The 20,162-nt window shown below is 44.2% G+C and overlaps 1 protein-coding gene across 1 annotated transcript in view; it reads left to right on the top strand.

Moving 5' to 3' along the window:
* The window catches only part of LOC115477787 (netrin-4-like), a 46,093-nt gene that overhangs the window by 9,582 nt on the left and 16,349 nt on the right, over positions 1–20,162 (top strand).

Raw genomic sequence — 20,162 nt, 5'->3', positions numbered from 1 at the left:
CTCTTCTTGACATCTTAAAAAACTGATGGAACAGTGACCTCAGGAGCAGCCCAAGTCAATCTTCCACCTGAGGCAGAAAATTAACTGCTGCCCCGGCTCCTCCGCCGCTGCCCCTCCCCCGCCCTTCCCTCCGCAACCCCCTTCCTCAAAAGTCCCTTTTCTAGTCTTTTCTTGTTTTTCAAAAGAAGGCGGTGGCAGTGACTCCCACAGGCTGCCCTGCCGCCAGTCTGGCTCCTTCTCTCTACTGTAAGTGGCCTGCCTCTCTGATGTAATTTCCTGTTTCCTCGGAGGTGAGTCAACCGCAATAGAGAGAAGGGGCTGGGACCGGCACCAGGGCAGCCTATGGGAGTCACTGCCACCGCCTTCTTTTGAAAAACAATAAAAGAAAGAGGTAATGTCCGGAAGAGGGGTGGGGAGGGAAGGGTGGAGGGCGATGCTGCCTCACAAGAGTGCCGTCTGAGGCCTCCGCCTCAGGTGGCTTAATGGTAGAGCCGTCACTGAGTGGCCTCGTATCATGAGGCTGTATTGTAAAGAGTATTTACTTCACTCCTGTGTTCACCTTGTTCTTTTCTGTGACAAACTATGATCAAGTGAACACACTGGATTACATTTTCAAACATTTCTGGATCATGTGCAATCTATTATTTGTATAATGCTTGCACACTTAAAAGAATATGGCACTTATCACCAGCTGCAAGGCTACTATAATGATTGCAATATCAAATGTAATATTTTAGCATAACAGCTTATGTGTTCTTGACCTGCTTTTCAACAGGAAGCTGTGTGGGGACATTCAGCTTGTATCTTACAGAATGTGCCTGGAGTGATACACTAGAAATAATGTCAGATAAGATTTACTTGCTGTACGAAGGGTATTTTTCATAACCATTTCTAAAGAACTCTAGCAGTGTTTTATCTGAGGAACTAAGCGACCACACCTTGAATACTGTGTGCAATTCTGGTCACCGCATCTGAAATAAGATATAGTGGAATTAGAAAAGATACAGAGGAGGACAACAAAAATGATAAAGAGGAAGGGATAACTTCCCTACGAGGAAAGGCTGAAACGGCTTGGGCTCTTCAGCTTGGAGAACGGCTGAGGGGAGATATGATAGAGGAATATAAAATACTGAGTGGAGTGGAATGGGTGGACGTGAATCGCTTGTTTACTTTTTCCAAAAATACTAGGACTACGGGGTACGCAACAAAGCTACAAAGTAGTAAATTTAAAACAAATCAGAGAAAATATTTCTTCTCTCAATGTGTAATTAAACTCTGGAATTCGTTGCCAGAGAATGTGGTAAAAGTAGTTAGCTTAGCTGGGTTTAAAAAAGGTTTGGATAACTTCCTAAAAGAAAAGTCCATAAGCCATTATTAAAATGACTTGGGCAAAATCCACTGCTTATTTCTAGGATATGCAGCATAAAATATATTGTACTGTTTTGGGATCTTGCCAGGTACTTGTGACTTAGATTGGCCACTGTTGGAATCAGGATACTGGGCTTGATGGACCTTTGGTCTCTCCCAGTATGGCAACTCTTATGTACTTCTGAAAATTACCTGCCTTATGTATTGGTGAACATATGAGCACTTTCACCCACTTTTAGCTGTAGGGTTCTTGGGGACAGGGTCAAGGTGACGATTGAAAGAACAGTTCTGTACTTTCAAAAGTACGCAGGTGCGTTTGGCTGAGAAAATGTACTCACACATAGGGGGCACAGGTGTTTCTTGGAACCTTTTCCTTGGGCAGTTTACAAAAAGAAAGTATTTGTGTACTTTCCTATTGAAAACTGGTATGAAATCCCATAAACTTTGCAGGTATGTGGGCAGGTTAGAAATTGCCCTCTCTGGAGGTAAGCTTATAAAGAATTTTCCATATGCAAAGCAAGTTTTGCATGCACAAGACGGCTCTTATCGAACTGTGTGGGTGTATATGCGCATACAGGTGTGTGTGCAACAAAAGCATGAATCCTTTTATTATATTACAAGATATTTGTATCCCACACAGCCTCCTGAGTTCAGTGTGGCCCACAATCTACGAAGACTGGGCATACCCAGGAATGTTACATAGAGGAAAATAGCAGAAAAAATCCTCACAACACAAAAAATAAGTATATCAAAAAAATCCTATAAAATTAAGAAGATCCTTAAGTAAATCAACCATATCAATTAATAAGCCAAATATTCTATCTGATCTCTAATTGCATGTAGAAGTCTATTCCAGTGACTTGCAGTTTGAGGTGCAGAGGTGTTTACAAAAACATTTCTTAACATAGTAGCGTAGTAAATGACGGCAGATAAAGACCTGTACGGTCCATCCAGTCTGCCCAACAAGATAAACTCATTTTACATGGTATGCAATACTTTATGTGTATACCCGAGTTTGATTTGTCCTTGCCTTTCTCAGGGCACAGACCGTAGAGGTCTTCCCAGTATTGTTCGTGTACTAAGTTTATTTATTTATTTAATGCATTTATATCCCACATTTTCCCGCTAATTGCAGGCTCAATGTGGCTTACAGAAAACTGTAGTAAGGCTACAGTGCATGAAGTACAATTATACAATAAGTAAGGTAGTAAATATAATTTAAAGCAACAATGTGCAAAAAGATAATTAATGTCCTTAAATCTTGTTAAAACTAATCAAAATTGTGTTGAACCTGGAGAATAAGCTTTCTTAAACAGTACAGATGTCAGTAATTTTCTGAAATTTAGGTAGATCTGGGTAGATTTTACTGATTTGGGTAAAGCATTCCAGAGTTCTGTGCCTATAAAAGTGAAGTTGGAGGCATAAATAGATTTGTACTTAAGACCACTGCAATCTGGGTAGCGTAGATTCAGGTAGGATCTTGAGTGACTGGATCTATTTCGAGGTGGTAAATCAACCAGATTAAGCATATATTCTGGAACTTCCCCCTAGATTATCCTGTGAATTAAGGTGCAGATCTTAAAGGCAACTTGTTTTTTAATGGGAAGCCAGTGCAGCATCTCGCAAAGGGGCTTGGCAGATTCGAATTTAGATTTTGAAGTTCTGAAGCTAACGTCGAAGCCCCTTAAAATTTACACTCCAGCCCATCCCTATCTATTCAGTCACAATCAGGGCATAGACCGTAGAAGTCTGCCCAGCTCCCATTTTGTTTCCCAATTACCAGTGTCGCCACCTAATCTCTACTAAGGTTCCGCGGAACCATTCCTTCTAAACAGGATTCCTTTGTGTTTATCCCACGCATGTTTGAATTCCATTACTGTTTTCATCTCCACCACCTCCCGCAGGAGGGCATTCCACATATCCACCACCCTCTCTGTGAAAAAATACTTCTTGACACTAGTCCTGCCCCCCTTCAACCTCAATTCATGTCCTCTAGTTCTATCGCCTTCCTGCAGTGGCATAGCAAGGTCAGCTGCCACCTGGGGCGGATCGCCGCTGCGCACCCCCCCCCCCCCGGGTGCAGTGGCATCCATCCCCCCAGGGTGCAGCATGACACCCCCCCTGGCGCAATGATACCCCCCTCCCTGGGTGCATTCTTGGCTGTTGGAGGGTGCAGAGAGCAGCTGCGCACCTGTTGGCTCCACTGGCTCCCTGCTCCCTCTGCCCCAGAACAGGAAGTAACCTGTTCCGGGGCAGAGGGAGCAGGGAACCAGCGGAGCTGAAAGGCGCGCGGCTGCTCTCTGCACCGTCCAGCAACGTGCACCCGGGGCCGACCGCCCCCACTGCCCCGCCCTTGCTACACCACTGCCTTCCCGTCTCCGAAAAGGTTCATTTGCAGATTAATATCTTTCAAATATTTGAACGTCTGTATGATGTCACCCCTGTTTCTCCTTTCCTCTAAGGTATACATGTTCAGCTCAGCAAGTCTCTCCTCATACGGTTTGCAACGCAAATCCCATACCATTTTTGTAGCTTTTCTTTGCACCGCTGCTAGTCTTTTTGCATCTTTAGCAAGATACGGCCTCCAAAACTGAACACAATACAACAGTTGGGGCCTCACCAATGACATGTAGAGGGGCATCAACACCTCCTTTATTCTGCTGGTTATGCCCCTCTCTATGCAGCCTAGCATCCTTCTGGCCACGGCCGTCGCCTTGTTGCATTGTTTCTTCACCTTCAGATCCTCAGACACCAACACCCCAAGGTCTCTCTCCTGAGTTGAGCTTACTAATTTCTCCCCTCCTATTTGGTATCCCTCTTTTGGGTTTCTGCACCCCAAGTTCATCACTCTACACTTCTTGACATTAAATTTTTAACTCAATATTACTCACAAAACCACAAAACTTAAACTAAGATAAAAATAAAAATAAAAAATTCATGTGCAAAAGTGTTGACCATCAATGTGTTAACTGCATGCTTGTATATTTAACGATATATGCAACAATTGGATACCACGGGTAGGTGGTACATAAGTACATAAGTAATGCCACACTGGGAAAAGACCAAGGGTCCATCGAGCCCAGCATCCTGTCCACAACAGCGGCCAATCCAGGCCAAGGCACCTGGCAAGCTTCCCAAACGTACAAACATTCTATACATGTTATTCCTGGAATTGTGGATTTTTCCCAAGTCCATTTAGTAGTGGTTTATGGACTTGTTCTTTAGGAAACCGTTTAACCCCTTTTTAAACTCTGCTAAGCTAACCGCCTTCACCACATTCTCCAGCAACGAATTCCAGAGTTTAATTATGCGTTGGGTGAAGAAATATTTCTCTGATTTGTTTTAAATTCACTACTCTGTAGTTTCATCGCATGCCCCCTAGTCCTAGTATTTTTGGAAAGTGTGAACAGACGCTTCACATCCACCTGTTCCACTCCACTCATTATTTTATATACCTCTATCATGTCTCCCCTCAGGGGTGTGCTGTGATGTTAATAAGGGTAATACCCTAAAGTTGGATGGTCAGCCGGTACAGTATGGGATACCCAGATACTGAGCACAATTAGCTTAAAGAAAAACATTAAAAAAAAATTTTTTTGCACACTTTTGCATATGAATTTTTTATTTTTATTTTTATCTTAGTTTATGTTTTGTGGTTTTGTGGGTAATATTGATTCAAAAACAGTAAACCAGAACATCATCTATACCCCAAAGGAGTACACATTAAATTTTAACTGCCAGACCCTCGACCATTCTTCTAACATTCGGAGATCCCTTCTCATCGTTTCTACTCCCTCCAGGGTATCCACTGTATTGGCCATTTTCGTGTCATCTGCAAAAAGGCACACCTTTCCTTCCAACCCTTCAGCAATATCTCCCACAAATATATTAAACAGAATAGGCCCCAGCACCGACCCCTGAGGAGCTCCGCTGCTCACCTTTCTTTCCTCCGAGCGGATTCCATTTACCATCACCCTCTGCCTCCTGTCGGTCAACCAGTTTCTTATCCAGTTCACCACTTTCGGTCCTAAGTTCAATTCTTTCAGCTTATTCACGAGTCTTCTGTGGGGGACAGTATCAAAGGCTTTGCTGGTCCAAGTAGATTACATCTAGCGCACATCCTTCATCCAGTTCATTGGTCACCCAAAGCAGTGGCATAGCCAAGGGTGGGCTTGGGTGGGCCCAGGCCCACCCACTTTGGGTTCAGGCCCACCCAGTAGCAGCATACCTATGATGTGGCTGGCAGGGATTCCCAAGCCCCATCAGCCGAAAACTTCTATCAATTGCCCCTCCTGCATACCTTGTAAGTAGCAGATCTTCGCCTGCAGTGAGCAGTGACATACATACTGCTCACACCAGCCCCACAGCCTTCCCTCTGATGTATTCCTGCCTAGGTGGAAACAGGAAGTTGCATCAGAGGGAAGGGTGTGGGGCCAACCTGAGCAGTGTATATTAGTTGCTGTTCGCTGCGGTGAAAATCTGCTATTTAAAAGATATACGGGAGAGGGGGGATGTTTGAGAGACCATATGGCATGCAGGCGAGAGAAGGAGAGACCAAATCACCTGTGGGACGGGGCGAGGTTCTTCTGCCCACCCATCTTGGGCCCAGGCCCACCCAAAATTGGATGTCTGGCTACGCCCCTGGACAAAGGTACAGAGATGGGAGGTGCTAGACAGGACAGATAGGGACACAGAGGGAATGGCAGTGGACATGGAGAAAGAAAAAAGTCAAATGGACAGAAGATGAGTGGGCCTGGGGGTGGGGGGGGGGGCAGAAAGAAGCAGAAGATGGATGGTGCTGGAAGATGTGGGGGGCAGTGAGAAGGAGCAGAAGATGGATGGGACTGGGGAGGAGGGGGGAGGAGCAGGAGATGGATGGGGCTAGGCGTATGGGTAGAAGGGAGGGGATGGAACAGAAGGATGGGGCTAGTGGGTGTGGGGAGGAGATGGGGCTAGGGGTTTGGGTTGAGGGGAATTAAGTAGAAGATGGTGCTAGGGGGTGTGGATGGGGCGGAGAATGGAGAAGATGGAGACATGGAGTGTGGGTGGGGGAGGGGAATGGAGTACAAAATAGGGCTAGGAGATGTAGGTGAAGGGGAGGGAGAGTGGAGCAGAAGATGGGGCTAGGGGCTGAGGGTGGGTGCAATGGAGCAGAAGATGGGACTAGGAGGTGTGGGGGAATGAAGCCAGAAGATGCATAGGGCTAGGGGTTGTAGGTGGAAGGAAGGGGAACAGAGCAGGGAATTATAGATAGGAGAGATAGAGTGGGAATTTGACAGGAAATTGAATACTTGGCAATTTTAGATATGAGTAGGGGTCATATGATGGGTTGGGAGAATGAGTGAGGCTGTGAAATAAGGGATATGAGAGGAGGGGCAAGAAAAGGGGAAGACATGGGGAAAGGTTGAGACATAATGTGAATGACCTAGAAGACTGGAGAGAGGATGAAAGACATTGAAAAGGGATGGGAGTACTGGGGAGGGGTATGGGAGAAAAGGGATAGGTCTCTGCAGGGGTTGAGTGCGGGTGGAAATGGGGTTAAAAAGATGGTGAGAGAGGCTGTTGGGCATGGAGTACAGGGTATGAGATAGAAGAATGGCCTTGAAGGGAAGGAAGGAAGGAAGGAGAGACAGGGATGGAACTGGGATTGATAGGGAGATAAGATGCAGTGGAGGGTAGATGAGAGATAAAAGGGCGAGTACAGAGGATGGGAATGGGGGACTAAGGAAGTGGGTGAAAGATAGGAGAGGGCTTTAGGAGACTGGGTAAGGGAGAGACAGAGGGAGCAAAGGGAGTGTTGGAGAGAGAATGAGAGGAAGATGGTAAAAGCCAATAGGTAGATGAGAAATGAAATGGAAATGAAGGACTAAAGGGTGAGAGAAAGGGAGATAAACACAGAGGAGAGAAAAGTGGGGGAAAACATAAAATAAAAGATCAGAGCCAGACAGATGTAGAGAAAGAAAGGAAGAACAAGAGAGAAAAGAGATGGAAAAACTAACCTGGAAAAGAATTAGACTGACATATGGAAAGTGGAAAAGAGACTGGGACCAGCCCAATTAGAAAAATAAAATGCTCAGACATCAAAGGTAGAAAAGAAAAAGAATATTTGTATTTAATACTCTTTAACGACTGAGATGTGCCTGCTTTGTGAAATGTACGTTTTTTTTTCTATTTTTGCATTTTGCAGAGTACAGGAGAAAATGCATTTCTGTTTCTCTTTCATCAGTATTGGCACTGCTTACAGAGTCTGGTGTTCCTGAGGGGTCTCTCTTTCAGTTTTTACACCATGTGAGGGTCTGTCCATGTTCTGCATGTGCGCCTGAGGTGAAGGATTCTGCTAGCATGCAGTGTGTGTGTAGGAACGTGCAATATTCCAGTTTGTTCCAGTTTCCCAGTAGCAGGTATATTGGTGCTCCAGGGTCCAGTGTACTATTTATAGCACTGTCCTTTTATAGGTGGGTTAGGGCTGTCATGGTGTGTTTTCGATATAGGTTTTCAGTGTCTTTTTGCAGGGTTTTGTGTTGTTTCGTAAAGTGTCTGAAAGCAGGCTCTAGGCCATACAAAAACCCATCTGCTTTAAGCTTTTGCTGTTCCTGAGGTGGTGATCATAATTTGGTGAGTTGTAAGGCGGATAAAGCACGTAGGGTCCATTTTACTAAAGGGTGATAGGGCTACTGTGCAGGTAGCGTGTGAGAAAACAGCACTAGCAGGGCGCTCAGCAATAGTATGCTGGATGTAAACAGCAACTAATTAAGAAACTGCAGACGGCCCAAAATACAGCGGCCAGATTGGTTTGTGGGAAGTCCAAGTTTGAGAGTGCCACGCCCCTCCGAAAGAAACTACATTGGCTTCCTGTCAAAGAACGTATCACCTTTAAACTCTGCTCTCTAGTTCACAAAATCCTACATGGTGAAGCACCTGGCTATATGATAGATCTCATCAACCTGCCGCTTCGGAATACTTTCAGACTCTCCCGTTCATATCTTACCCTTCATTTTCCCAACTGCAACGGCATCGAGTACAAGTCCACGTATGCTACCTCCTTCTCTTTCATTAGCACTCAGCTTTGGAATTCTTTGCCGAGGACCATAAAAACCATCACAGATCATCTAACTTTCAGGAAATCTCTGAAGACCATGTTATTCAGAAGTGCTTATCCCATGGCCTCTTCCTGTGTCTCCACTGCTGGAAGCGCATCCATCTAGAGACATTTGGACACATCCCCCTTCCCTCACAGTTTCCCTTCCCCTTCCGTCCATTCCTACTCTTCCCCATTATCTCTTGTAGGTTTTTCTGCTGTATTAGCTTCATTTTACTGCATTGGCATCTGCCTCTGTGGTCCGTTGTAAGCCACATTGAGCCTGACACTGTTGGGAAACTGTTGGGTACAAATGAGATAATAAATAAATAAATAAATAAATAGTACTGATTTCAGCGTGCATCATTTCCTGTGCCCAGAAAAGAAATGTTATTTTCTAGTGCGGGGGGAGGGGGGAGGGGCGGGCCCAGCAGTAATGGACAGTGCATGACCTTTGCCTCACTCCGCATGATTACCGTGTGAATAGCAGGTGATCCCTTACCGCCTACTGCTGCCTGAGCCCTTACTGCTTCCTGTTTTGAGCTTAGACACCAATGGATAGTATTTTGGCTTTCAGATTAGATGCCTGTTCTGTATTTGACCCTGACGAAGCCTTATGAATCGGCGAAACAGGTCTCGTCAGATTTGTAGAAGTTCATTCTGAACTATATAATTGTGTCCATGGTTTAGGTTTAATCCAATCTGATGTGAAAGCTCTATTTTGTGTTCAAAGTTCCATTCTTACAATAAGTTTGGATTGAAGAGGATATTTTGAACTTTGATTTAAAAAAAAAACTTTTTTTTTTTGTATTACATGACTACTAGTTTTGACACTTTTGGACTTTTTGAGTGAAACCTTATTTCTGTTGTTGCGTTCATTATTGGTTTCTCCACATCCTACAATTTTTGGGTTTTGCCGTTTTCTGGACATAAGTGGCCTGGTCTAAAACTATCGTCACTTTGTGTATGTATGAAACAAACTTTAAAAGTATGAAGTTCGTTTGTACAGAATTATTTGTTGCGAGATGGTGTTGGAGTGAACATGAGCCTTGAGTTTTAATGATCAAACTTGAAAGTCAATTGGAAGAAACAAAGCTGAAGGTTGACCTCTGGCAAAGGTACTGCTTGTGTCTGTGAGATCCTGTTGGAAAGAAGATGCCTGTCTTCATCTGTGTGTTCTGGTCAGAAGAGGCACCTGTCCGAGCCCCTCAGCAGGTGACCGGGTAGCCCAAGCTCTTCCTTCTGTGCTCCATAACAGAACTTAAATAGCAATGGAAAGGAGTTTCCTTTCATGGGTGCCATGGTCTCTAGCAAGGCTGTAGCTATTTCTCCTTTGATTACACACTCCTGGTGTGCATTTGTACTTCTTAATCATGGTGCTGATCTTTCAATTATGCCTGCTTAATGAGCTGATATAAAGATGAAAGGCTTTTGTTTCACTCATCTCCACTACAGCGTTTGGAATATATTAATACCCTGTCTTTATCCTTTCATCAGTTCGTAGTGAAGCCATACGAAGAAGCTAGTCTCCCCTTTAGCTTCTTCTACATACATTGCAATTCTTTCCAGCCTTTTCATCTTCATCGTACTTGGCAAACGTACTGACGTGTTTCCAGACTTTCAAGATGTAAGCACATGTTTCCACTTCATGTGCTAGATTTACACTTAAGAGTCTGCCAACCTGGATCAGCCTTCAAGTATTAGCTTTCACATTGTTCTTGAAGACAGATCTCCAGCCTCAAATTGAAATATCACTAGTACGGATTTTTACAATGGAATGGACTAACTTTTACAAGGTAGGGTAGCGTGTGACAGAAGTATATGATATCGTTAACTGCTCTGTTTAAGAGCCTCCTCAAATCTTTTAAGTATAAGGGGATGGGGCCAGAGTAGCTTACCATACAGAATCCAGATCTGAGGTCAAGAGCAATTTTACAAGTGTGTTTTGTAGCCCAAGTTTTCATACCAGATGTGGTAAACTCTCATGATGCCTCATTTCCGTCTTTAGAACGGAAATCTGCATATGGTTAAGATAACGAAGCAATAGCCAGGCACCTTTCCAAATGACTGATGTCAACCGATGGCAGGAGGCTTAAAAATTGCCTGATGATATCACAGAGTGCTCTGATGGCCTGACCTCTCTGAAATTACAACTGAACTGGAAAAAAAGATGAAAAATAAAATAAATAAGAAAACAGCAGCGGTTCTAAGTAAAAAGTATGAGCCAGACATCATGGGGTGCTCTGAAATCTGAATGAAATTAGGTGAAAGGGTCAAATATTATTACTACTACTACTTAACATTTCTAAAGTGCTACTAGGGTTATGCAGCGCTGTACAAATTAACATAGAGGGACGGTCCCTGCTCAAAGAGCTTACAATCTAAGAGACAAGTGAACGGTCAGTCCGATAGGGGCGGTCAAATTGGGGCAGTCTGGATTTACTGAACGGTAAGAGTTAGGTGCCGAATGCAGCATTGAAGAGGTGGGTTTTAAGCAAATACTTGAAGATGGGCAGGGAGGGGGCTTGGCGTAAGGGCTCAGGAAGGTTGTTCCAAGCATAGGGTGAGGCGAGGCAGAATGAGCGGAGCCTGGAGTTGGCGGTGGTGGAGAAGGGTACAGAGAGGAGGGATTTGTCCTGTGAACGGAGGTTACGGGCGCACACAGGAACATACAGAGAGAGCCTTAGAAAAGGCTGCTGCTCTGAATGTTAGTATGAGCTCTATGGCTGTGACAGGGAGGTAGTGTAGTCTGCTGGGTAGATTATTGATTCAGTGGACGTCCTCGGATTTGAGTTGATACCAAGTTACCCAGGTCCAGGAAGGAGACTTTTTGGTCAGTCCTGCTTTTGAACTTATACCCCAAAGCAGGGGTGTAGCCAGATGACAGATTTTGGGTGGGCCAGGGCAAGAAGTGGGTGGGCACCAAGTGTTCTCTCCCCCCCCCCCCTTCCACTGCCAAAAAAATATCTCAGCTGGCGGGAAAATGCTTCTTTCCACCTTGGCAGTCTGCAGCAGGCATGTGCTGAAAACTGAGAGTGCGCAGGTGCCGGTATCATGGGGAGTAGCGTTTTCGTTACCATCAGGGGGAAGTCTTCAGCTGGCGGAGCTTGGGATCCCCACCAGCTACTGCTAAATGTGTGCTACTATTGAGTGGGCCTGAGCCCTAACTGGGCGGACCCCTGCCCACCCAGGCCCACCTGTGGCTACGCCACTACCCCAAAGCAGTGTGGGATTTGTAGTCCCTGATCCTACCCATTGAAATCCGTGCTACATGTCCCGTAATGAATCAGGACAGGGTTATCACAGAAAGCCAGAACTGGCGTTTACTCCTCTTTTCTCCCTCGGCACCCCTCTGCCATAGCTCCTCTTTCCTGATTTGATGTAGTTCCTTTCTTTTTATTCTTCTGTATTTTTTTACTATTGTAACCCGCTTGGATGGATGTTCTCAACGACAGTATATCAAGTCTGAATAAACTGTAAACTATAAAATCTCCCTTTTGGAACAGAGTAACTTGGCAGCTCTCAATGATACAAACATGATGGGCTAAGGCCAGTTTCCCTGTTGATAATTAGGATTAAAAAAAAAAAAAAGCAACTAGTAAAAACATGCCAATTTAATTTAAAAGGCCGCAACTGACTGCAGGAGACGAGAAAAAGGAAGATGGTATTTTAGTAGTCATTATTCACTGACCTAGCAGAAATGATGTATTATTCGTGTAAATATCAGCTCTCATGCCAAATGCTCTTCAGCTGTGCAGAAGGGCTGGTTTAGTGGTTCAGGTTTACATAAGTTCTGCTACGGGCAAGTTCCGGCACATCCTTCACCATATTAAGCTCTGAGAATCCTCTTTTGTCATTCACACTCAGATACTCGGAGCAGGCATCCCAGATAAATCAGCCCCACAAGCATAAATCTTGTTTTCTTGAGGGGAAGGGAAAATCCCCTGGGCAAGAGGATTTTAATATTGCATTTCCTGCCAACGTGATTGAAAGCTTTGCATTGTTGGTTGAAATTTAGGCGTACTGGCTTCTCCATGCAATGCTGTTCAGTGTTCTGAAAGAGTTCTAGGAATAAAAAGGCTGTTTCAGAGAAGCAGCGTAATCAAGTAAGAATATAAAAAAGATGAATGAAAAGGAAGAAGCATCTTCTTCACCCTGATAAAGTGATACATTTTATTCAGTTAGAACAATGGCTGGCCTTTGTTTCTTTTATTGCGCCCTCTAAGAAGACTTGGTTAAAGTTACATTTTTCAAAATGAAATGGCAGAAGAACTATGAAGCCTAATACTTAAAAACACTATAACATTTACACACATAAATCACCAGCCTGCTGATTCTATAAAGTTACACACGCAAATGAGAGAATGGTTTCAGTTATGTGAATAACGTAATTTAAAAATAAGCTGCTAATTTCAACTTGGGCACCTTTTTGGGACACATTGACTCCATCAGCACGAAGCAAGATATTGAATTTATAAATTGGACTGAACGTTTAAGAGATAGATATGCACTAGCAGAAATAGGTAACTTTTGGGGGGAAGAGGGGAAAAGGGAGGAGGGAGGGAGGGAGAGGGAGAAAATATAGTAACATGCATGTTTGTTTATTCTGAGACGAGACTAACTGTTAAATATGTTTTTCAAATTTGTAAAATTAATCTGCCTATAAATAAAGAGAGTTTAAAAATAAGCTGCTAATTAAGGGCAACAAACAAAATGAGGCTATAATTGCTGTTAATTACCCATCTTTTTGAAAAAATTTACGGAAAGAGCCAAAACACATAAAGTCCACACTCACTGTTCACTAATGCATCATACATCCACTTCTGAACTCTCATCCCCCGTAATCTTGCATCACTCATACCTTTACTCACAGAAATATGCATACCATACAGTGGGGGAAATAAGTATTTGATCCCTTGCTGATTTTGTAAGTTTGCCCACTGACAAAGACATGAGCAGCCCATAATTGAAGGGTAGGTTATTGGTAACAGTGAGAGATAGCACATCACAAATTAAATCCGGAAAATCACATTGTGGAAAGTATATGAATTTATTTGCATTCTGCAGAGGGAAATAAGTATTTGATCCCCCACCAACCAGTAAGAGATCTGGCCCCTACAGACCAGGTAGATGCTCCAAATCAACTCGTTACCTGCATGACAGACAGTTGTCGGCAATGGTCACCTGTATGAAAGACACCTGTCCACAGACTCAGTGAATCAGTCAGACTCTAACCTCTACAAAATGGCCAAGAGCAAGGAGCTGTCTAAGGATGTCAGGGACAAGATCATACACCTGCACAAGGCTGGAATGGGCTACAAAACCATCAGTAAGACGCTGGGCGAGAAGGAGACAACTGTTGGTGCCATAGTAAGAAAATGGAAGAAGTACAAAATGACTGTCAATCGACAAAGATCTGGGGCTCCACGCAAAATCTCACCTCGTGGGGTATCCTTGATCATGAGGAAGGTTAGAAATCAGCCTACAACTACAAGGGGGGAACTTGTCAATGATCTCAAGGCAGCTGGGACCACTGTCACCACGAAAACCATTGGTAACACATTACGACATAACGGATTGCAATCCTGCAGTGCCCGCAAGGTCCCCCTGCTCCGGAAGGCACATGTGACGGCCCGTCTGAAGTTTGCCAGTGAACACCTGGATGATGCCGAGAGTGATTGGGAGAAGGTGCTGTGGTCAGATGAGACAAAAATTGAGCTCTTTGGCATGAACTCAACTCGCCGTGTTTGGAGGAAGAGAAATGCTGCCTATGACCCAAAGAACACCGTCCCCACTGTCAAGCATGGAGGTGGAAATGTTATGTTTTGGGGGTGTTTCTCTGCTAAGGGCACAGGACTACTTCACCGCATCAATGGGAGAATGGATGGGGCCATGTACCGTACAATTCTGAGTGACAACCTCCTTCCCTCCGCCAGGGCCTTAAAAATGGGTCGTGGCTGGGTCTTCCAGCACGACAATGACCCAAAACATACAGCCAAGGCAACAAAGGAGTGGCTCAGGAAGAAGCACATTAGGGTCATGGAGTGGCCTAGCCAGTCACCAGACCTTAATCCCATTGAAAACTTATGGAGGGAGCTGAAGCTGCGAGTTGCCAAGCGACAGCCCAGAACTCTTAATGATTTAGAGATGATCTGCAAAGAGGAGTGGACCAAAATTCCTCCTGACATGTGTGCAAACCTCATCATCAACTACAGAAGACGTCTGACCGCTGTGCTTGCCAACAAGGGTTTTGCCACCAAGTATTAGGTCTTGTTTGCCAGAGGGATTAAATACTTATTTCCCTCTGCAGAATGCAAATAAATTCATATACTTTCCACAATGTGATTTTCCGGATTTAATTTGTGATGTGCTATCTCTCACTGTTACCAATAACCTACCCTTCAATTATGGGTTGCTCATGTCTTTGTCAGTGGGCAAACTTACAAAATCAGCAAGGGATCAAATACTTATTTCCCCCACTGTATGTCTTTATGCCTTATTATCGCCCTTTAAGCTCTCATTGTCTCCTTCCAACGTTTCAATGTTTGTGTTCCATTGTTACATTCCTTAACGACACTTCGATTGTCTCGCATAACTCTGCACAATGTAATCCATAACCAATTTGTAACAAACTGTATTTCCATCATTCATCTCATATTGTAAGCCAAACTGAACCCGCAAAAAGGTGGGAAAATGTGGGATACAAATGCAATAAATAAATAAATAAAAATAAATAATTGGCACCAATTTGCAGTGATCTGCGTAACTGGCCTAGGCAGGGTTCTAGAAATTGTGCAAGCAAAATCCATAGCGCCCAACTGCAAGGGGGGTATGGATCTGGGAGAGGCATCAGCAGGTCAAGCGCGTGCATAGCACTTACGCACGTGGATTATACAATCCTATTGGTTAGGTTTGAGCATTTACAGTGGCCTTTCAGCTAGCGTAAGTGCTCAATACTAACTTTATTGCGTAACTGCAGATGTATGCTAGTTGGCGCCAAAAAAAGTGCTATTCTATAAGCCACGCTTAAATCAAATTACTCTTGGACTGACCACAATGGAAAAATGGGCAAATTCTTTCCATCTGAAATTAAATGTCGAAAAGACCCACTACCTCGTTTTATCGTCTCAATATAACAAATATGATCCTACCACTCTAAATACCCCCAACCTTCCATTGCTAATCTTGGATAGTTTGAAACTTCTAGGGATTACAATTGATCGACACTTAACACTGGAGACTCAAGTAACCAACACCACAAAGAAGATGTTTTATTCAATGTGGAGACTCAAACGAATAAAACCATTTTTTCCTCGTGAAGTCTTCCGTAATTTGATACAATCCATGCAGAAGCGTAGCGAGGGCAGCTGACACCCGTGGCGGTTCACCACTGCGCCCCCCCGGAGCGCGCAACCCCCTCCCCTGGAGCGCGCAACCCCCCCCGGAGCGCAGTCTTACCAAGGGGGGGCGGGCGGGAGGACTGCTCCGCCCCGAGTGCAGGAGCTGGGAGCTGCGTCGGCTCCGTTGGTTCCCCTGCTCTCTCTGCCCTGGAACAGGAAGTAACCTGTTCCGGGGCAGAGAGAGCAGTGAACAAGCAGAGACGACACCCCCCCCCCCCAGCGGCGTGCACCCGTGGCTGACCGCCCCACCGCCCCCCCTTCCTACGCCACTGAATCCATGGTCCCTAAGCCAGACGGATTACTGCAACGCTATATATGCAGGATGCAAAGAACACCTACTCAAGAAATTACAAGCGGCTCAGAATACTGCGGCAAGACTGATATTTGGGAAACCTAAATTCGAATCTGCAAAGCCACTCAGACAAATATTGCACTGGCTCCCTATAAAAGAACGAGTAGCCTTCAAAATATGTACATTAATTCACAGGATAATCTACAGTGAGGTACCAAAATATATGCTTGAGTTGGTTGACTTACCACCCAGAAACAGATCCAGTACCTCACGATCATATTTGGCCTTACACCACCCAGATTGTAATGGTCTAAAATATAAATCAATTTACGCCTCAAACTTCACTTACATTGGCACTCAACTGTGGAATGCATTACCCAAATCGATAAAATCGACCCAGAACGACCTAAACTTTAGGAAATCATTGAAATCAGTATTATTTAAGAAGGCCTATTCCCCAGGTTCAACATAATCAGAATTATCCCTTACTATTATGTGATCCAATGGACACTAACTACACATTACTATTTTCTTTATTTATTATTGATTAATTATTAATTCTATCTTATTCTCAATACCAATTGCTGTTCAATTGTTATTTCTATCTTGCTCTTAATTGCAAAATTGTACTTCTTTGCATTGTAACTTTATTACAGTATTATTGTAAGCTACTTTGAGCCCGCAATCAGTGGGAAAATGTGGGATACAAATGTGATAAATAAATAAATAAAGTTAGGTGCCATTTGTAGACTAGCACTTATTATTATTATTAACATTTGTATAGCGCTACAGACGCATGCAGCGCTGAACACCTGACATAGAGAGACAGTCCCTGCTCAATAGAGCTTACAATCAAAAAATAATACAGACAGACAAGACAATTAAGGGCGAGGGGAAGTACTGGGTGAGAAGGAACAAGGGGAGGAAATTGAGTAGTAGGTAGGAGCCAAAAGCAGTGGTGAAAAGGTGGGTTTTCAGCATAGATTTGAAAACAGGTAGAGATGGAGCTAGACGTACAGGCTCAGGAAGTCTATTCCAGGCATAAGGTGCCGCGAGGGAAAAGGGACGAAGTCTGGAGTTGGCAGTGGAGGAGAAGGGGGACGTCAAGAGAGATTTGTCCTGTGAGCGGAGGTCACGGGGAGGAATGTAGGGAGAGATGAGAGTGGAGAGGTAATGGGGGGGGGGGGGGGGCTGCAGAGAGGATGCATTTAAAGGTCAGTAAGAGAAGTTTGAATTGTATGCGGACAGGGAGCCAGTGAAGTGACTTGAGGAGCGGGCTAGTGTGGGTATAACGATTTTGGCTAGGATTCACGCCTAACTTTAGGCATGGACATTTGCACCAACTGAAACATGGTGCAAACGTATGCAGATAATTGAGTGTGTATCCCCTGTATTCTATAACAACGTGCGTAAATGCTAGGAACGCCCCCTTTCTGCCCTCCCACATCCGCACCCCTTTTGTTTTTTTTTACTCACATGTAAAAATTAGGCATGGATAGAATACATGCTTAAGTGGAGAGTCGCGCATAAATTTAGGCGCGTCTATTTGCACCAATGAAAACGTGGTGCAAACGCCCGTGCCTACATTTACACATGGAGCACCATTATTCTGTAATTACTTGCCTAACTTGAAGCCACGCCTCCATTCCACCCCAAAATCACCATGACCCTTCCATGCTTTCTGTGAGGTCACGATCTACTGGCATTTGCTGCATTGTGTCCTTTACTTTTTTAGACCATAGTCTATTTATGGAGTACAAGTGGAGGAGTGGCCTAGTGGTTAGAGTGGTGGACTTTGGTCCTGGGGAACTGGGTTCAATGCCCACTGCAGGCACAGGCAGCTCCTTGTGACTCTGGGCAAGTCACTTAACCCTCCATTGCCCCATGTAAGCCGCATTGAGCCTGCCATGAGTGGGAAAGCGTGGGGTACAAATGTAACAAAAATAAAATAGATACTATTGGAGATTCTACATGGAATGTTGCTACTATTGGAGATTCTACATGGAATGTTGCTATTCCACTAGCAACATTCCATGTAGAAGGCTGCGCAGGCTTCTGTTTCTGTGAGTCTGACGTCCTGCAACATTCCATGTAGAAGCCTGCGCGGCCACATTGGTAATCTGCAAGGGCCGACTTCTACATGGAATGTTGCTAGTGGAATAGCAACATTCCATGTAGAATCTCAAATAGTAGCAACAGTGGAGGAGTGGCCTAGTGGTTAGGGTGGTGGACTTTGGTCCTGAGGAACCGAGTTTGATTCCCACTTCAGGCACAAGCAGCTCCTTGTGACTCTGGGCAAGTCACTTAACCCTCCATTGCCCCACGTAAGCTGCATTGAGCCTGCCATGAGTGGGAAAGCACAGGGTATAAATAAATAAATTTTCTGCTGATTCTAAGAATTCCTGATGAAAACATGGCCTGTGTTGGGTCTATTTGTCAGCATATTTTTGTATTCTTGGAGAACTAAACTTTTGCCTTGCTCCAGTCTGACATTGTGTGCGACATCTCACACTCTTGCGTTGCAATTTGTGCGTGCAATTTAACAGAATGAGTCAATTATTGCTAATAACTGGCTTTTTAACAAGCAGTTATTAGCACCAATTAGATTTCATTGGGACCAAAATGCGTAAAGTTAGGCGCGAGATCCACACCTAAAATCTATGCATGGTCCAAAAAAGGGGGTACAGAAATGGGAGGGTGATGGACATAAATGACACCTTTTTGAGCAGGTATAAATGTCTACCGTGTTTGCACACATATAAAGTGCACGTTATCCTCCCGATTCTATAAAAGTCACCAAAAATTGTGCATGCAAATGTAGGCATGTTCCTGATTTGCATGTCCAAAAGAAAAAAAAAGAGGGAAACAATATTCCACAAGGTAGCACAGCAACAACACTGCCTGGTCATGCCTAAACCTCTCCTCCTTCTCTTGCCCTACCTGATGCTGACCAAAGTCAGTGGGGAACGGACTTCCCGGGTGCTCCTTCTCTGCTCACTCCAAGGCATTTTATTTTATTTATTTGTAACATTTGTTGTATCCCACATTTTCCCACCTATTTGCAGGCTCAATGTGGCTTACACAGTGCCGGAGAGGCATTTGCGGACTCCGGTGTGGACAAATACAAAGCGATGTTGTGGTAAGATAGAGTTCATGTGGCATAGCCACATTAGGAATCGTAGAGTGGAAGAGTTGAGTTATGTCCATTACGTTCTTTAGTTTTGTCGTGTTGCAGAGATCCGGCATTTAAGTTGGATCAGTGGGGTATGCCTTTTTGAACAGGGTTAGTTTTTAGTGATTTCCGGAGGTTCGGGTGGCCGTGCTTTGATGCTGTCCTTTGCCCCATATTAACCATGTTATCATTTTCCATGCAACAATGGACACAACTAACGTGATCACGTTCATTCTAATGGGGAGAATACTCCTCCCTGGATCCCGACTCATGATAACTTCTTAAACTCTCTAGGAAGCCTACTGTAGGACCTATCCAAGTTGCTCCAGATGCTCTTTCAAACACCCTCTTCCCTTCCCTCTGGTTGGGACTCATGCTCAATTATTCAGCTCTATTATCTCTTCCTTTAATCCTTCTTGACCTCTGAAAGGGATCCCAGACCTTGCTGACCTTTCCTTGTCCATCATTGTGTTTAGTATCAATAAATCCATCACTTCTTTGAATGAGTTCTTTATTGCTAGGTTTAGTATCACAAGGCTACTTACAGCTCTGTCAGGACTTCAGTAGTGAAGCCACCTATGGAACATTACTTTTCAAAATAACCAAACTATCATTTATTTATTTTTGTTACATTTGTACCCCGCGCTTTCCCACTCATGGCAGGCTCAATGCGGCAGGCAATGGAGGGTTAAGTGACTTGCCCAGAGTCACAAGGAGCCGCCTGTGCCAAGAATCGAACTCAGTTCCTCAGGACCAAAGTCCACCACCCTAACCACTAGGCCAGTCCTCCATCATAGAACAGTTTACAAATAATACTCTTGAAACTTCATTATGATATCATATAAAACAGAC

Source organism: Microcaecilia unicolor, chromosome 9, assembly GCF_901765095.1.
Source record: "Microcaecilia unicolor chromosome 9, aMicUni1.1, whole genome shotgun sequence".
Classification (NCBI taxonomy): Eukaryota; Metazoa; Chordata; class Amphibia; order Gymnophiona; family Siphonopidae; genus Microcaecilia; species Microcaecilia unicolor.
This window is presented reverse-complemented; position numbering and strand designations above follow the sequence as displayed.